Below are 15,591 nucleotides of genomic sequence, written 5' to 3'. Positions count from 1 at the left end.
ATTTTGTATATGTATGTTTTCAACGCATAAAGTATATGTTGCTATACATTTCATTATCCTCCTCAGCCCTTTTTACCTAACATTAACTATATTGCTGTACATGCATTAATTGGCTCTAATTGTTGCAGAGTATTTCCTGGTGCTTAATCACCACAGTTTATGTATGCATTTTCTTATGGACACCGAGATAGCCTCTGACTCCCCATAGCCTCAAAAATACAACTGTGTCCGCCTGTGCAGTTTTTACTCTGGGGTATAATTCTTAAAGCCAGGTCATTGAGTTGTAGTCTATCAGTGGATTTGGCATCATTGATACCGCCAGACTGCTTCTTAATATCACATACACTTCTACCTGCACGGCATGATGGGTTACATTTCTCTACATACTTACCAATATTTGATAAGTTCTGTTTTTAACTTTATGCTGATTTGATGTTTTTAGAGCAATTTCTTGTTTAAATAAATATGAATTTCTCTGATTACTGATGAAGATGGATATCACTTCACATGCTTCCCAGCAATTAAATTTCTCCTCTGGTATATTGTTTTTTCATATCTTTTTCTATCAATCTATTCCTTTTTAGACTCCTTGTATATTCTACATGATGATCCTCAATCAGCTTTAGGTATAACAAATATCTTTTCTCAGACTATCATTAGTCACTTAACCTTCTCTGTGGTTCAGGTCAATGATCAGACATTCTTATTATCGATGTGTTAAAATCCAATTATTTTTGCTTTTTAGTTTGATGCAATCTCGTTTGCATATTTTTGCTTTTGTTACCTGTGCTTTTGGCATTATATGCAAGAAGTCATTGCCCACATCTATGCTGTGTAGATTTCCCTTTATGTTTTATTCTAGTAGTTTTACAATTTCATGTTTTACATGGAAGTCTTCAATCCATTTTGAACTAATTCTTGTAAAAAGTGTGAGACAAGGGCCCAGTTTCATTCTTCTGCATGTGGACAGCCAGTTTTTCCAGAATCATTTATTGAAGAGACTGTCCTTTTCCCCTGTATATTCTTAGCCTCGTTGTAGAAAATCAATTCACCATAATGCCTGAGTTTAATTCTGAACTCTTTATCCCGTTTCACTGGGGGATGCATCTGTTTTTATGCCCATACAATGTTGTTTTGATTATTATAACTTTGTAGTACATTTTGAAGTCAGATAGTGTCATGCCTCCAGATTTTTTTCTCTAGATTACTTGACAATTTGACATCTTTTGTGTTTCAATACTTATTTTAGAATTTTTTTTTTTCTATTTCTGGGAAGAATAACATTGGAATTTTGATAGAGATTGTATTGAATCTGTGTGTTGCTTTGGGTAGTAGTAGGATCTTCCAATCCATGAACATGAAATATTTTTCCATTTATTTGTTTCATCTCTAATTTATTCCATTGATGTTTTATAGCTTTTAGTATATAGGTTTTCTACCTCCTTGATAAACAAGGGTTGGTGAGGATATGGAGAATTAAAAATAAAATTTCCATATTCAATTTCCTTTGGTACATAACCAAAGGAATTGAAATCAGTATGTTGAAGAGATGTCTGCATTCCTATGTTCATTGTAATATTATTCACGATTGCCAAGATTTGAAAACAATCTTAAGCGCCCATCAACAAATAAATGGATTAAAAATGTGGTATATCCTAATAGTGGAATACTATTCATCCTTAAAAAAGAAATAAATTCTGTCACTTGTGACAATGTGTATGAATCTAGAGGATATTATGCTAAGTGAAATTAATCAGGCATGGAAGAAAGATATAGCACGATCTCACTTATATGTGGAACCTAAACATTTGAAGTAGAGATTACAGTGGTGATTACCAGGGTCTGAGGCAGGGGCTGTCAGGGGGATGTTGGTAAAAGAGTACAAAATTTCAGTTAGGTGAGAAGAAAAAGATCTAGTAATCTATTGCACAGCATGGCGAATATAGTTAATTATTATATGTTGTATATTTCAGAATTGCTTAAAAGTGGATTTTAAATGTTTTCACCATAAAAAAAGACAAATGTGTGAAGTGATGGCTATGTTATTAGCCTGATTTTGTTATTCCATAATATATACATATATTGAAGCATCACATTTTACCTCAAAGATATATACAATTATTATTTGTTAATAAAATTAAAATTATATAAAAATAGAGATGCTAAGACAGTTTCTTTCATATTAGGTTTGTGATTTGATCTGTGAAATTAAAGGAATTCTAGTTATATTAGGTATAGAAACAATTAGAAAAAACCTAATGGTCTTGGGTCTGTACACAGATTGTACATAAGTGAATCCTGAATCTGCAATTAAGATCTGATGAAAAATTGCATCAGGAAACATTGGAGCTCCACCCCGATTCCTAATCCCTTTGTACGTTTCTGTACCTTCCTTCCCTTCCCTGACCCCTTCCCTAAGCACTTTCTACTCCTTGTTTCTTGTTTCTCAGTATATTTTCAGTGGCCAGACCTAGGGCTCTTCTTCAGCAGACTGACCTAGACCCAGTTTATGTGACCCACCACTCTCATGTGGGAAGCTTAAATTTCAGTTCTGTACTCTCAGGTGTGGACAACTCTGAGGGGTACCTCATGCTTCAGAGTCTCCCCTGCAGAATCGAATTGGAACTCCTTGAGATGGAAATTTTCCAGAGACCACACCCTCACCTCTCTCATGACGCACACTTCTAGGAAACACTTCCTTAAAAACCATACGTGTACACACGTTCTCTTCATAAGACCTGCTTCTGGGGAACCCAATCTAGCGTAATAATCAAGAAACTCTAACAAGACTCTTAAGCCTTCTCTCATGTAGTGAAGCAGTACAGAAAAGTTCAGTTCCATCTCAACTCTGCTTGTTTTCAGAGTTGGGGAACTCAGTCCACCATTGTTAAAAAAAAGAAATTTACGAATATTAAAGAATTTTATGGAATACAGCAAACTTATTTGCAATTATTATTTTTTTAAATTTTGAAGGTGGGATGGGTTCCCTTTTAAATTTATTCCAGGAGAAACATAACTGAGGAGCAAAGAGATAATTAGGAGAAATGAATATATCATCAATTCTGCAATGGGAGAGACTTTCTTTTAGAACATTAATTTCGCTTTACAACTAATGGAATGTTTTAAAGTAGGTACTGAATCTGGAATTCACCCAGGAAATCAGTTAAATCTATAAATTTCAGGCAAATTATCATAAGGATGTGAACTCTTCTGAACTGACAGAGCAGACATATGCATCTATGCTTTCTCTTACCAAAACTTTACCAGAGGCAAAAATATTTCCAAAATCTGCATTTGTATTGACCACAGTAGTTGTCATCGAGTTTCATTATATTCAATTTAGTTTTCTTCATTATACTGCTTGTTATTTATAGTAACATCATTTATTTAAGTATTTTTGAACAGGCGTATTTGTATGATTCCAAAAAGTCTCATACATGTCTGTTACACATTGTCTTGGTTCTCATCCCCAAAGAAATATATGATTATTAGTATTTTGTGTAATCTTCTACAGTTTCTTTGTGTAAATATGAGCAGATATAAGTATAATTTCTTATCCCTTCCAGTGCCCTGATGCCTAGATATAGAGCAGTCAAACGAGGTTGCAGCCTCTGAGTAGATGTTGCTGAGAGATTATGAATATGGCTGTTTGAAGAATAGTCAGCAGGATAGCCAGGCATGGTGGCTCACGCCTGTAATCCCAGCACTTTGGGAGGCCTAGGCGGGCTGATGGCTTGAGATCAGGAGTTCAAGAGCAGGCTGGCCAACATGGCGAAACCCCGTCTCAAGTAAAAATAACAACAAAAAAAGAAAAAAGAAAAATTAGCCGGGCATCGTGGCAGGAGCCTGTAGTCCCAGCTTCTTGGGAGGCTGAGGCAAGAGAATCGTTTGAACCCAGGAGGCGGAGGCTGCAGGGAGCAGAGATCGCACCCCTGCACTGCAGCCTGGGTGACAGCGTAAGACTGCATCTCAAAAAAAAAAAAAAAAATCTCAGCATGATGCTGAGAATTATTCAGACCTCAACTTGATCTTCTTGATCAAGTTCCTTTTGCAGCAGTATGAGAAGGGAAGCGGTTGAATGGGCATGTTTTGATTTTCCTAAGGAACATATATTGATACTGATATTTCCTAAGGAACATATATCAGTGGGAAGTTAAAAGGCTTCAGGTTTAACTTTGATGGCAATGAATGAAGATAGATCCTGTGAATAAGCCTGTCCAGATTTCATGTATGAGTGTGACCAATGTGTGAAATATAAAACTGACATGTTTGATTCCACATGTCACAGTTTTTACTTTGCATATTGCAACATTAATTATTAAAGACTGGAGTACATTCTGTACACTAGCCAAAGTTTGTGTTCCAAATGAAAGCAATAAAAATGAATATGATGGGGAACATATTGAAAGTCTCTTGTCCATAGTCCCTTTGTCTTTGGAGTTTACATAGAATGGAGAATTAAACTTTATTAAAGAAGACAACTAGCCTTTATAATATTCCTCAAAAGTAATTTTTCCTTTTAAACTCAAAATTGTTATAATAGTAATGCATGAGTACATGCTTTTTGTTAAAAAGTTCAATGCTACATAAAAAGTTAAGTTATGCCTTGATGACTTTTCTGGCCCTGGGAAATTCCATTGTCAGAGGGAACCATTGCAATCAGTTTTGTCTTCACTCTTCCAGACATTTTCCCTGTATACTTCTATACCTATATACCCATCTGCACATCTAAACACAATAGCTTTGTTTCTGTCTGTGCATATATGTTCATTTTCATAAATGGAGTCATACCCTGTAACGTGATGTCTCCGCTTTTCTCATAGAAAAAGGCCAAAAGAGAGTGAGCAAGAGGAAAGTAGAAGCAAATGAGATTGACTAGGCAGCCACTAGTCAGAACATGTATAGTCTAAAAAGCTGTAGAGAAATTTGTGTCTTTTTCTCTATATTAAAGAAGGTTATTGGAAAATGTTTAGCAGGGAAGTGACATGGTCAGACTTTGAGAGTGGTAGTGGCAGATAGGAAGCTATTACAGTCATGTGGGTGTGAGATAATAGTGACCTAGACTAGGGAGGTAGGTAGGAAATTGGTAAGAGACATTTGTATTTGCTTTAAAGGAAGAAATTTGTGAAAATTTACTAAGAAAATGATGGAGTAGAGAGAAAGAGAAGCCTCACAGATGATGTCAAAGGTTTGGCTTGAGCACCTGGGTGAATGGCAGTATTGTTTACTAAGATGTGGAAGAAAAAGTGAAGAATAGTTTTACAGGAGTGGATTAGGTTGTGTTTGACATATTATATCTAAAATGACTATGAGACAACCAAGTGGAGATGTCAAGTAGGCAACTGAATATGCAAACCAGGGGGAGAAGACAGAGCAGGACATAAATTTGAGACTCTTTAGTGTATCGATGGTATTTAAGTAACGTTGCTTGTTGAGATCATTTAGACATTAAGGTTAATTAGAGATTCGGAAGACAAGGTAAATTGAACAAAAACAAAAACAAAAAAAATGAGTAAAATCAGTTTATAAGGTAGAAGGAAAACCAGAATCATATTGTGTTCTGGAAACCAAGTGCAAAAAATATTTCTATCATATACAATGCTCCTGAGAGGTCGGGTAACAAGAGGATTGAAAATGACAAAGTGGGGCCAGGCGCGGTGGCTCACACCTGTAATCCCAGCCCTTTGGGAAGCTGATGCAGGTGGATCACAAAGTCAGGAGTTCAAGACCAGCCTGGCCAACATAGTGAAACCCATCTCTACTAAAAATACAAAAATTACCCTGACATGGTGGAGGGCACGTATAATCCCAGCTACTTAGGAGGCTGAGGCAGGAGAATCGCTTGAACCCAGGAGGTGGAGGTTGCAGTGAGCTGATTGTGCCACTGCACTACAGCCTGGGTGACACAGCGAGACTCTGTCTCAAAAAAAAAAAAAAAAAAAAAAAAAAAAAAAAGAAAGAAAAAGAAAGAAAGAAAATGGCAAAGTGGGAAGAATAAATAACACAACATTACATAACATCCATATAAGCATCTGCATTCCAAACCAAATTGCAAAAGGACTGCCCTGTGCAAAGATTCTATAAAGTCAGGATAAAAAGACATTGTACTGGAATTTCTTTAGACTCTATTTTTGCCAAGGCACCAAAATGGTAGCTGCACAGTCCACAGTGAGACGTGAGACTTAAAAGAGAAGGTAAAGGAATATTCATCTCCATCATTGGCTGACCACCCACCTCCAACATCTAAACAGATCTTAGATAAGTTAAGAAAAACTGATTGGAAGTCCAAAGAAGGTTTGTAGATAGAGTATTGGTATTCTGTGATTCTTCATGATAGCAAAAGTCAAGATGCTTTCTTTTTCTTTCTAACAAGAGAAAGGGGTTGGAGGAAGCCAACCTGGTGAGCTTAACCTATTCTTCTTACTACCACCATGTTTGAGCAACTCATGTCTGAGAAACTCAGAAGGCAAGGCCTGGGCTGGCTTTCTGGAGATGATAAGAAAGAGGCTGCTGTTGCTTCAGAATCATCCTACACTATCAATGGCGACAAGGCAAAATTGTGTAATTTTCTCCTCTACCATACCTGTTGTGGGCCATGTCAAGAGTAAGCGAGCCTGAGCTTGTCTTGGCTCTTGCCTAAGAGGAAGTATCAGTTAGAATAAGCTGGCCAAAAACTCAGTAGCTTAAAACAGCAAATGTTTATTATTTTCATGGGTCAGCTGCATGATAATTCTGTGGTCAGCTGGCAGCTCATCTTGGCCTGGAGTGTCAAGAATAGCTTTATAATCTATAGCTTCATTATTGGCTAGATGTTAGTTGGGTGAAGGTGATGCTATGTCTTCATTCTCCAGCAAGCTAGCCTGAACTTTTCACAGGATAGTGCTCACAGGGCAATTGAAAATTTCAAAGAATATGTTTTCTTCAAGCCACTCAATTGTTTTTAAAAATTTCTTGTGTGTAGGTCTTATATGTTAATTGCTAGGTTATAGTATTGTTACTGTTATTATCAGCAACAATAATAGTGAATATAAAATTACTCTTTGACATTTATTAGCAATTTATTTTGCAGTGAATGGTTAATAAATAGGCCAGTTAATTTTCAATGTACTGATTTTGATATATAACTCTAAGACCTACTTAGCTATTTTTTATTTATAGTCTGTACTTTTTGTATACTTCTGTGTCTGAGCTGACAGATATGACGATTCTACTATCAATTGTGTCCCTATCTATTTCCACTCATATGTCTTGCAGTTTTCTTTTATCGTTTTAATGATCTGTAACTTGATGTATAAATATTATCGACAGGTCTGATTTATCTTCATTTGTAATTATAGGATATCTTTCTTTTTCTCATTTCATGATTATTGTTTTGAACTTAAGCTTATATGCCTCTTCTTCCATATTCTTATTTTAGTAATAGATTTCTCTAAACTTGATGAAGGTTTTGCAATTCATACTTTTGCATAATTCAGACAAAAATTAAGCTGTTTATATTCAATTAATGAATTATTTATTCATAGCCACCTAATTACTTATAAAATTACAAGAATTAAGCTTCCAAAATTTCAAGAGAACAAATTTCTATTTACTATCTTAAAATGTATATTTGAAAATGCATGGTTTAGTAGCTACACTCTTCACTAGGCCTAAGAATATTGTCTTCTTTGACTGAAAATAAATCTTCAAGACAAAAGTAAATGTGGCTAAGGATTTCCTAGAAACTGTATATAGTGTATTGACACATCAGAGAAATTATTTTCCTTGCAACAAGCACTACACAAAAACTATTAATAAACTAATCACAACTAATAGTATCTATTCAGTAATGGAATCATTGTTTGCCAAGACTTTATTCTATGCACTTACATTGTGCTAAGCATTTTTATGTATTGTCTAATGTAATTCTCACAATAATAATATAAAGCAAGTATTGTTATTTGTTAATTACAGATAAAGGAATTGAGGCTCAGAGAAGTGACCTCTGACACCCAGCTAACTAGTGAAAGAGGTAAAATTTGGACTAGGGGGGTTTGATGCCAAAGGTCATGCACTTGGTCTGTTTTGCATTTACACTTAATACCTTTTTAAGGAAATAACTTGAATGAATGAAGGGATATTAACTCAATTAGGAAGAAATATATTTACAGAAAACAATTGTAACTTTAAGTATATAATTGGAAATTTTTTGCTAATTCAGGAAAACAGGTTTTTAGCTACACTGAATAATGAAGTTTAACTATTCTGAGTATTTTTTTACTACGACACTACCGATTATTTAATAATTTTTAGAATTTGGATTGTATCCTAATTTTCTAAAATCTGTTTCCTTTTTTAGGAAAACAAATAAAGATCTTAATAATTTGAAAGCTTTTAATAAATGTAACTAAATTATGTGAATTGGAGGCCCGATCTGAAACTCAGTCATGAGATAGCATGGTGAAATCTCCAGAGGAGAGAGTGTCAGTGCTGGCTTCCACTGGCCTCGACAATCTACAGAGTGTGCAGGGCAAGGAGAGTTTTTATTTCCAAGTCTAAACCGAACGAAATGCAGTAATTCTGCTGTGTGGGCCGCTGGTGCCTTCTACAGGTCAAATAGATGCTGTACAGCTTTAAGTTTCCCCTGTTAAAACGTCCTTTTAGCACTGAAAGAACTCTGGGCCGGGCGCGGTGTCTCACTCCTGTAATCCCAGCACTTTGGGAGGCCGAGGCGGGCGGATCACGAGGTCAAGAAATCGAGACCATTCTGGCCAATATGGTGAAACCCCGTCTCTACTAAAAATACAAAAAATTAACCGGGCGTGGTGGCACGCACCTGAGGCTGAGGCAGGAGAATTGCTTGAACCTGGGAGGAGGAGGAGGTTGCAGTGAGCCGAGATGGCTCCACTGCACTCCAGCCTGGGCGACCAAGCGAGACTCTGTCTCAAAAAACAAAACAAAACAAAACAAAAAAAACCACTCTGGGTCCCATTGCATAGTGGCTTCTTTACAGGGTACTGCCACTCTTATTGGCATAAACAATAGAAATATTGAGTAAAATCACCTAAATAACCGCATTCATGTGTCTGGCAGTTGGATACCTGTTAGCTGGGATGATGGTGATGACACGTCTCATTCTTCAGCAGCCTAGAATGGTTATTCACATGGTAGTAGTCACAGGAACAATGGAAAATACCAAAGGATATATTTTATTTATGCTCTTCAGTTGCTTATTTAAAAATATTTATATAGTTGTTATATAATTGTAATGCAACACTCATATATCAATATCTTAAGTTATTCAATTACATCAAGATGATTATTTCTTTAAAAAAGTATGTGGAGACACAAAAGTGCAGACGGCAGAGTACAATTTTTATTGTAAAGATCAAATGAAATCAACTATGTAAAGCTTATGGAACATAATAGGTCCTCTGAAAGCAATTATTATTTAATCAAATTTTAAAGTTTTATGTGAGAACAAAGGAAGCTAGGGTGAGGGTGGAATGGTTGGGGATTGTGCAAAACAGTAGGCAACACAGAGGAAGGCCTTACTCAGTCCTCATTTACAATACCTCATTAAATATATCATGTGTACAAAACAGAAAAAAACACAAAATATAAACATATTTCAAGTGCAGTTAGGGAAAATACATTTGTGGTCATTAATATGTATTATTTTTCTACATTAGAAATCTAAGTTTTCAGTCTTTGTTTAGAGTAATCCTCTAATTGTTGGTTGAGTTATTTACAACATTTTGTAACAAAGATTAGTTTGGAGCTCCTAACTTTACCAAAGTAAAGAGAAAATCTCTAGTTCTGTTTTTGAATCTTTTATATGGGAATACTATAGAGTCATAGTGTCCTAACTTCACTGGTTTTTTTTTTTTTTTTTTTTTAAGGCTAAATAATAGATTCATATAAAAACACCTGAGGCTTTTCCTGGGCGTGGTTCTAAACTCTTCACATATATTAATAGTATTTTTTCCATTTTTCAAAGAAGGAAACTGAGGTACAGAGGATTTTAATAAACTGCCAAAGACTATACATTTTGTAAGTTTTGAAGCCATCCATGTTGGACAATCTGGTTCCAGGATTTGTATGTTTAACTGTCTGTTCAACTTTGAAAATTTGCAAAAAATAAAAAGTATTAATTAAATCAAGATATTACCATTAGGATTAACATTAGTCAGATCATTATTTCTCACATTCAGCTGTCTACATTAACAAAGTTAATGTGAACAAAATAGGATCATTTAGCATGATCAATTCCTATGGTTTTAGGCTCTTGGGTAAGTGTTATTCTTAGAGTTCTAGATACTGTAATTTGGGCACCATTCAAACTGAAGGCAAGGTACAATATTTCTCTTCATTCAAATAGATTTGATTATTTTGGTTACTTAAGGTTTTCTGTAACTTAATGCCACTAAAGCACCACTTGATGGCAGTGGTAACCTGGGTTATTATGTCTATTTAGGTCTGGAGATAAGATGGAAATACAGTGATTTTTTAAAGTTGAATCCAACTAAATATCTATCTAAGATATGGTACTTAGAAGACAAAAAGACATGGTTCACATACATATTTGAAATACAGTTTTATCAAATATAAAACTCTGTGTCCTGCCTCTTTCCCACACCAGATTCATTATTTTTAAAAATCAAACGAAAGCAAACCAAAAACCAATGTTAGGTTTCTTTGTGGTCGTTCTGATAGCTCTAAGGACTATACCTATGACACTTTTAAAATTATATCAACCTTAAATTTATTTAAATTTCAGCTTCTCCATCTATTACTCAGTTATCACCACTCTCTATTTCTTAGCTAATCACTTCTGCAACTCCAAACATGCGAAACCTCTAATTCTTTACTTCTCACTTATATAATGAGAATACTAATGTTCCCCTTCCCTTCATCATCTCTTCTTATTCTCACCATTTCTGTCAGTTTTTTCAAAGTTGAGAAAAATTTATATTCTATTTTATTTGATAATTAAGTACTGCAGATTTTGCGTATAATTTTAATCTAATAATTAAAAACCAAAACCTGAATTTATATTACTGTGAGTACAAAAATACTGCTTATTTCAAAGAACAGTCATGCCATGGTTACATTACCTTTTCTACCAAGGCAATGACACAAACCTGTGCCATTAGATGAAAAATGTTACCAGCATTAGGTACAAGTGGATTGTCCTATTTTATCCTGAGACCATTTTAAAATCTCATTGTTAAGGTCTTCTAACGTGCTTGATTGGTATTCTCCTGGTATTTCCCATTCATTCTCATTTTTATGGTAATTTATTTCTTTAAAAATGTATTTACCATCATTTTAATGGGTTCTCATGGGAGTAGGACTAAACAAATAAAATGACCATTAAATAGTATAAGCTACGTAATGTTTAATCAAGAGTTGACATAAGGAGAAACTTTTAAAGGAAACACAATGCCCATCATCATAGGACCAGTCAACTTTAGGGCTATAGAAGTCTCTCTGTTATTTTGCAAATCAAACCAAACTAGAATAAATTAATTTTCTAAAATTGCATGAGTTAGTCTACAATGAATATCTTATCTGATGTGATTCTTTATTTCTTACCTAATGACAATTGATTTTAAGGATACCTGATAACTAATATTTGCTTAAAGCATTCGAATTTGATGTAATCTATAACCTTTAACCTAATAATTAAAACCTTTAGATCACTTAAGTCAACAGCGGCTTAATAAAGTATTTTATTTTTCATTGTCCTGACTCTTGGACTGTACTTGGTATACTTTAAACCTCTTATACTCTTCTAGACAGAACAGGGAGAAGCTGAAGGTTTTTTACTATGCAAACCTTAAAATATCAGAGTAAGCTTACAACTAATGTAGTTTTTCTTTTCCAATCAGAGATTCCTACGAGAAAAAATAGGTTTTTAAAATAAACTCCCTTTCAATGAACAATTAAGCAACATTTCATTTTGTTATATTGCTGTTAAATTTTAACCAGAGCTAATGATAAATCTGTGCTGTAGTTTTTCTTTTTTTAGAACATAAAGTATAATTTTGAACTAATTTATCAAACAGGACAAAATAAGCTAATCTATTATGAAATCATAAGTTTCTATTCATGACAATGAAGTGGCAAAAAAACACAATAAAATATTTGGACACATTTTTCTCAACGTAGAAATGCAAAAGACATTACACAGTTAGTGATTTCACTAATGCCCCTGAGCTATGTGACACTAATTATTTTGTTAGTCTGCCAGCACTATGAGGTTTAAATTTTGAGAAGAACTGCAAATCCAGACAAACACTGCTTTTCAATTAATACTTTATAAGAAAATTAAAATTATATATGCATCATAAATTTTCTCCAATATTATTACTAATGAAATCTTCTTGAGATTGTATTTTCAGAGTTAATGCTCTGTTATTATAAATTCATTAAAAACTAAAAGCTGGAAGAGACCCAAACTCAGCCAACTAATTTCATAATCAAGTAAATGAAGGCATTGGGAGTCTAAATGGCTTCCTCAGATAGGCCAACAACTAATTATTGGTAAAGTTGAAAGTGTCTAACATTTTCTAATGTTGTAGTTTTATTTTCATTCTGTTAAACGTATGTAAAAATGCCTCTTTCAACATCTTTGATATCAGCTTATTCAGAAATTTTAGAAAAATGTCTGAACTTTTAAATTTTTATTTATTTATTTATTTTTTGAGACGGAGTCTCGCTCTGTCGCCCAGGCTGGAGTGCGGTGGCGCGATCTCGGCTCACTGCAAGCTCCGCCTCCCGGGTTCACGCCATTCTCCCGCCTCAGCCTCCCGAGTAGCTGGGACTACAGGCGCCCGCCACTACGCCCAGTTAATTTTTTGTAGTTTTAGTAGAGACGGGGTTTCACAGTGTTAGCCAGGATGGTCTCCATCTGCTGACCTGGCGATCCGCCCGCCTCGGCCTCCCAAAGTGCTGGGATTACGGACTTGAGCCACTGCGCCCGGCCGACGAAAAATGTCTGAACATTTGGGAATTTTGCAAATATCTTTACTTTGTTGATTTGTGATTTAATTCCATTATGGTATTATAATATACTTTGTATCAAATTTCATTTCCTTTCAATATACAGAGACTTTATGGCACAAAATATAGTTTGATTTGGTAATAGCTCTGTGTGCACTTGGAAAGGTCAATTATTTTGCTGTTGTTAGAAGTCAGTCCCTGAAGGTGTTGTTGACCTTGACCGGGAGTGACCACACTGCCTGCAGAACTTTCTGGGAAACTGTCCATACGTGTCTGGGTTTCCCACTTGCCAGGTAAACATTGCAGGAGTAAGAATTTTTTAAAAACAGAAAGGGAAGCCCCCCGCTTTTTTTTTTTTTTTTTTTTTTTTTTCCTGCAGTGCAGGCTTCCTCTAGTGGCAATCTTAATGTTTTGCCAGCCGGAAGGGGAAAAGTTTACAAGATTTAGCTCCACTAGTGACAAAGCAAAGAAGAGGAAATTTGGAGCTGATAGGCAATACATTGATAACGGGAACACCTAAAACAGTATCATTTACATAACTCTTGCTAACATTTATGAAAATATATCTTATTGTCTCTATTGCATTGTAAATGAGTAGAGGATCATATCATTAATAAGTTATATAACTTAGATTTTAGCACTTTATAAAAATATTCAAAATTTAAATCAGATTTGGTAATCTAAGCAACTAGCAAAACACCAAAAAAAAAAAAAAAATGCAATTGGATTAGAAGGTTCAGTACTCTCTGTGCCTACTATTGGAACAAAACATAAAAGTGGAAGTTTGGAGAATATGAATAAATATATTCTAGAGCAGAGAGTGATGTTTTGAGAGCAGTATACATTTTGCTATCTGTCTGGTAAATTAGCTCTTAATTGTAAGTACCTCATTTAATATAAAAAATAAAGTAAAATTGATGGATAATACTAAAAAGCACTTAGTGTACCTTTGTTGAATTGATTTTCGCATGAGTGACTTCAGGTATATAATTCATTCTTCCAAATAGGAAATTAAATGGCATAGTCAAGTGGAGCACCTAAGACACCCTTTCCCACTTACTTTGCCTAACAAAAAGTTAGCTTTAGTAGAATAGATACACTCAGATTGTAGAAACAGATCACAGTGTTGCCCAGAATTCTGAGAAGTGGTAAGTAGTCAGTTGGTTGTGCTAAAGATGAGAGTTGGGCATATTTTACTAATGGGAGGAAATAAGAGTGGGATAGAGGAGTGAGGTCTATTTAGACCTTTAACAGCTTAAAAGAATCAATAATTACAGCTTTATTAAGTACTACTTTGCTATTTCACCCAAAATATATCATGTCATATTTAAAAAGGAATATGATTTTACTTAGAAGAATATATATGCTTTATATGCTAAAAGCAGAGTCCAATATTTGACTTATAAAATTTTGTAGAAAGCTGGTAACTTCAGAATACTGCCATATATTACTCTTGCTGTTAACTCTCTAGTTATTTGGAGAGGATTGCCAATAGAATATTGTCTGTTGTTTGTTTGTCACCTAGTTTACAAATGCACACCTTGTGTATAAATAATCTTTATATGTAAACATGTGCCTCTGCAACACTGCATTACCATTTAAGTCTTCGTCATCATTGCTGTGAACATTGTGAAAACCAAACTGAACTTTTTAATTTTTTTTATTTTTTTTTTGAGATGGATTCTCGAACTGTCGCCCAGACTGGAGTGCAATGGTGCCATCTCGGTTCACTGCAAACTCCGCCTCCCGAGTTCAAGCGATTCTTCTGCCTCAGCCTCCTGAGTAGCTGGGACTACAGGCGCGTGCCACCATGCCCGGCTAATTTTTTTGTACTTTTTTTTTTTTTTTGGTAGAGACGGGGTTTCACCATGTTGGCCAGGATGGTCTCAATCTCCTGACCTAGTGATCCGCTTGCCTCGGCCTTCCAAAGTGCTGGGATTATAGGTGTGAAACACCGTGCCCTGTCCAAACTCAACTTTTGTATTAATTTTTTCTCAGTGTGACACATATTACTAGAATTGTGTGGTATACTTCTTAAAATAAAAACTCTTTAGGGTGGAACATGGACATTTGAACTATATTGAGTTCCCCTGAGCTGTCACTGTATTCTAAAACACCTTTGCTTTCCACATTTCTGAATCCATAGGAACCATATATTTTTCTGTATGGTTCATACTGTACTGAAAAGGAAAGGGAAGAAAAATTATTAAAACATAGTATGATAACATAATCATATTCCTGCATCTATGCACAATTATATTCATGTACACATGTATTCTTTAAAAAAAAATCAGTAGTAGTTGAAAACCAATAACCAGTTACAACAGGGTTAACACAAGGACATCTTCTGGATTCTAAATGGTTGACTCACAAATGAATTTTTTTTGGTTACTACTGTTTAACTATTGACGGTTTTATATATATTTTATGCATATATGTGGGTTACATATGTATGTATTATACACATATATTGAGATTTTGGGATGTCTCACACACACACACACACACACTATTGCCCAAAAGTAATATATTATAATTTGAAAGACAATGATTTAAGTGGTTTGCTTATAACAAAATGGCAGTTTTTAAAACCTTATTTTTGTA

This window comes from Macaca fascicularis, chromosome 12 (assembly GCF_037993035.2).
Source record: "Macaca fascicularis isolate 582-1 chromosome 12, T2T-MFA8v1.1".
NCBI classification, from domain to species: domain Eukaryota; kingdom Metazoa; phylum Chordata; class Mammalia; order Primates; family Cercopithecidae; genus Macaca; species Macaca fascicularis.
Note: the sequence above shows the minus strand (reverse complement) of the source record.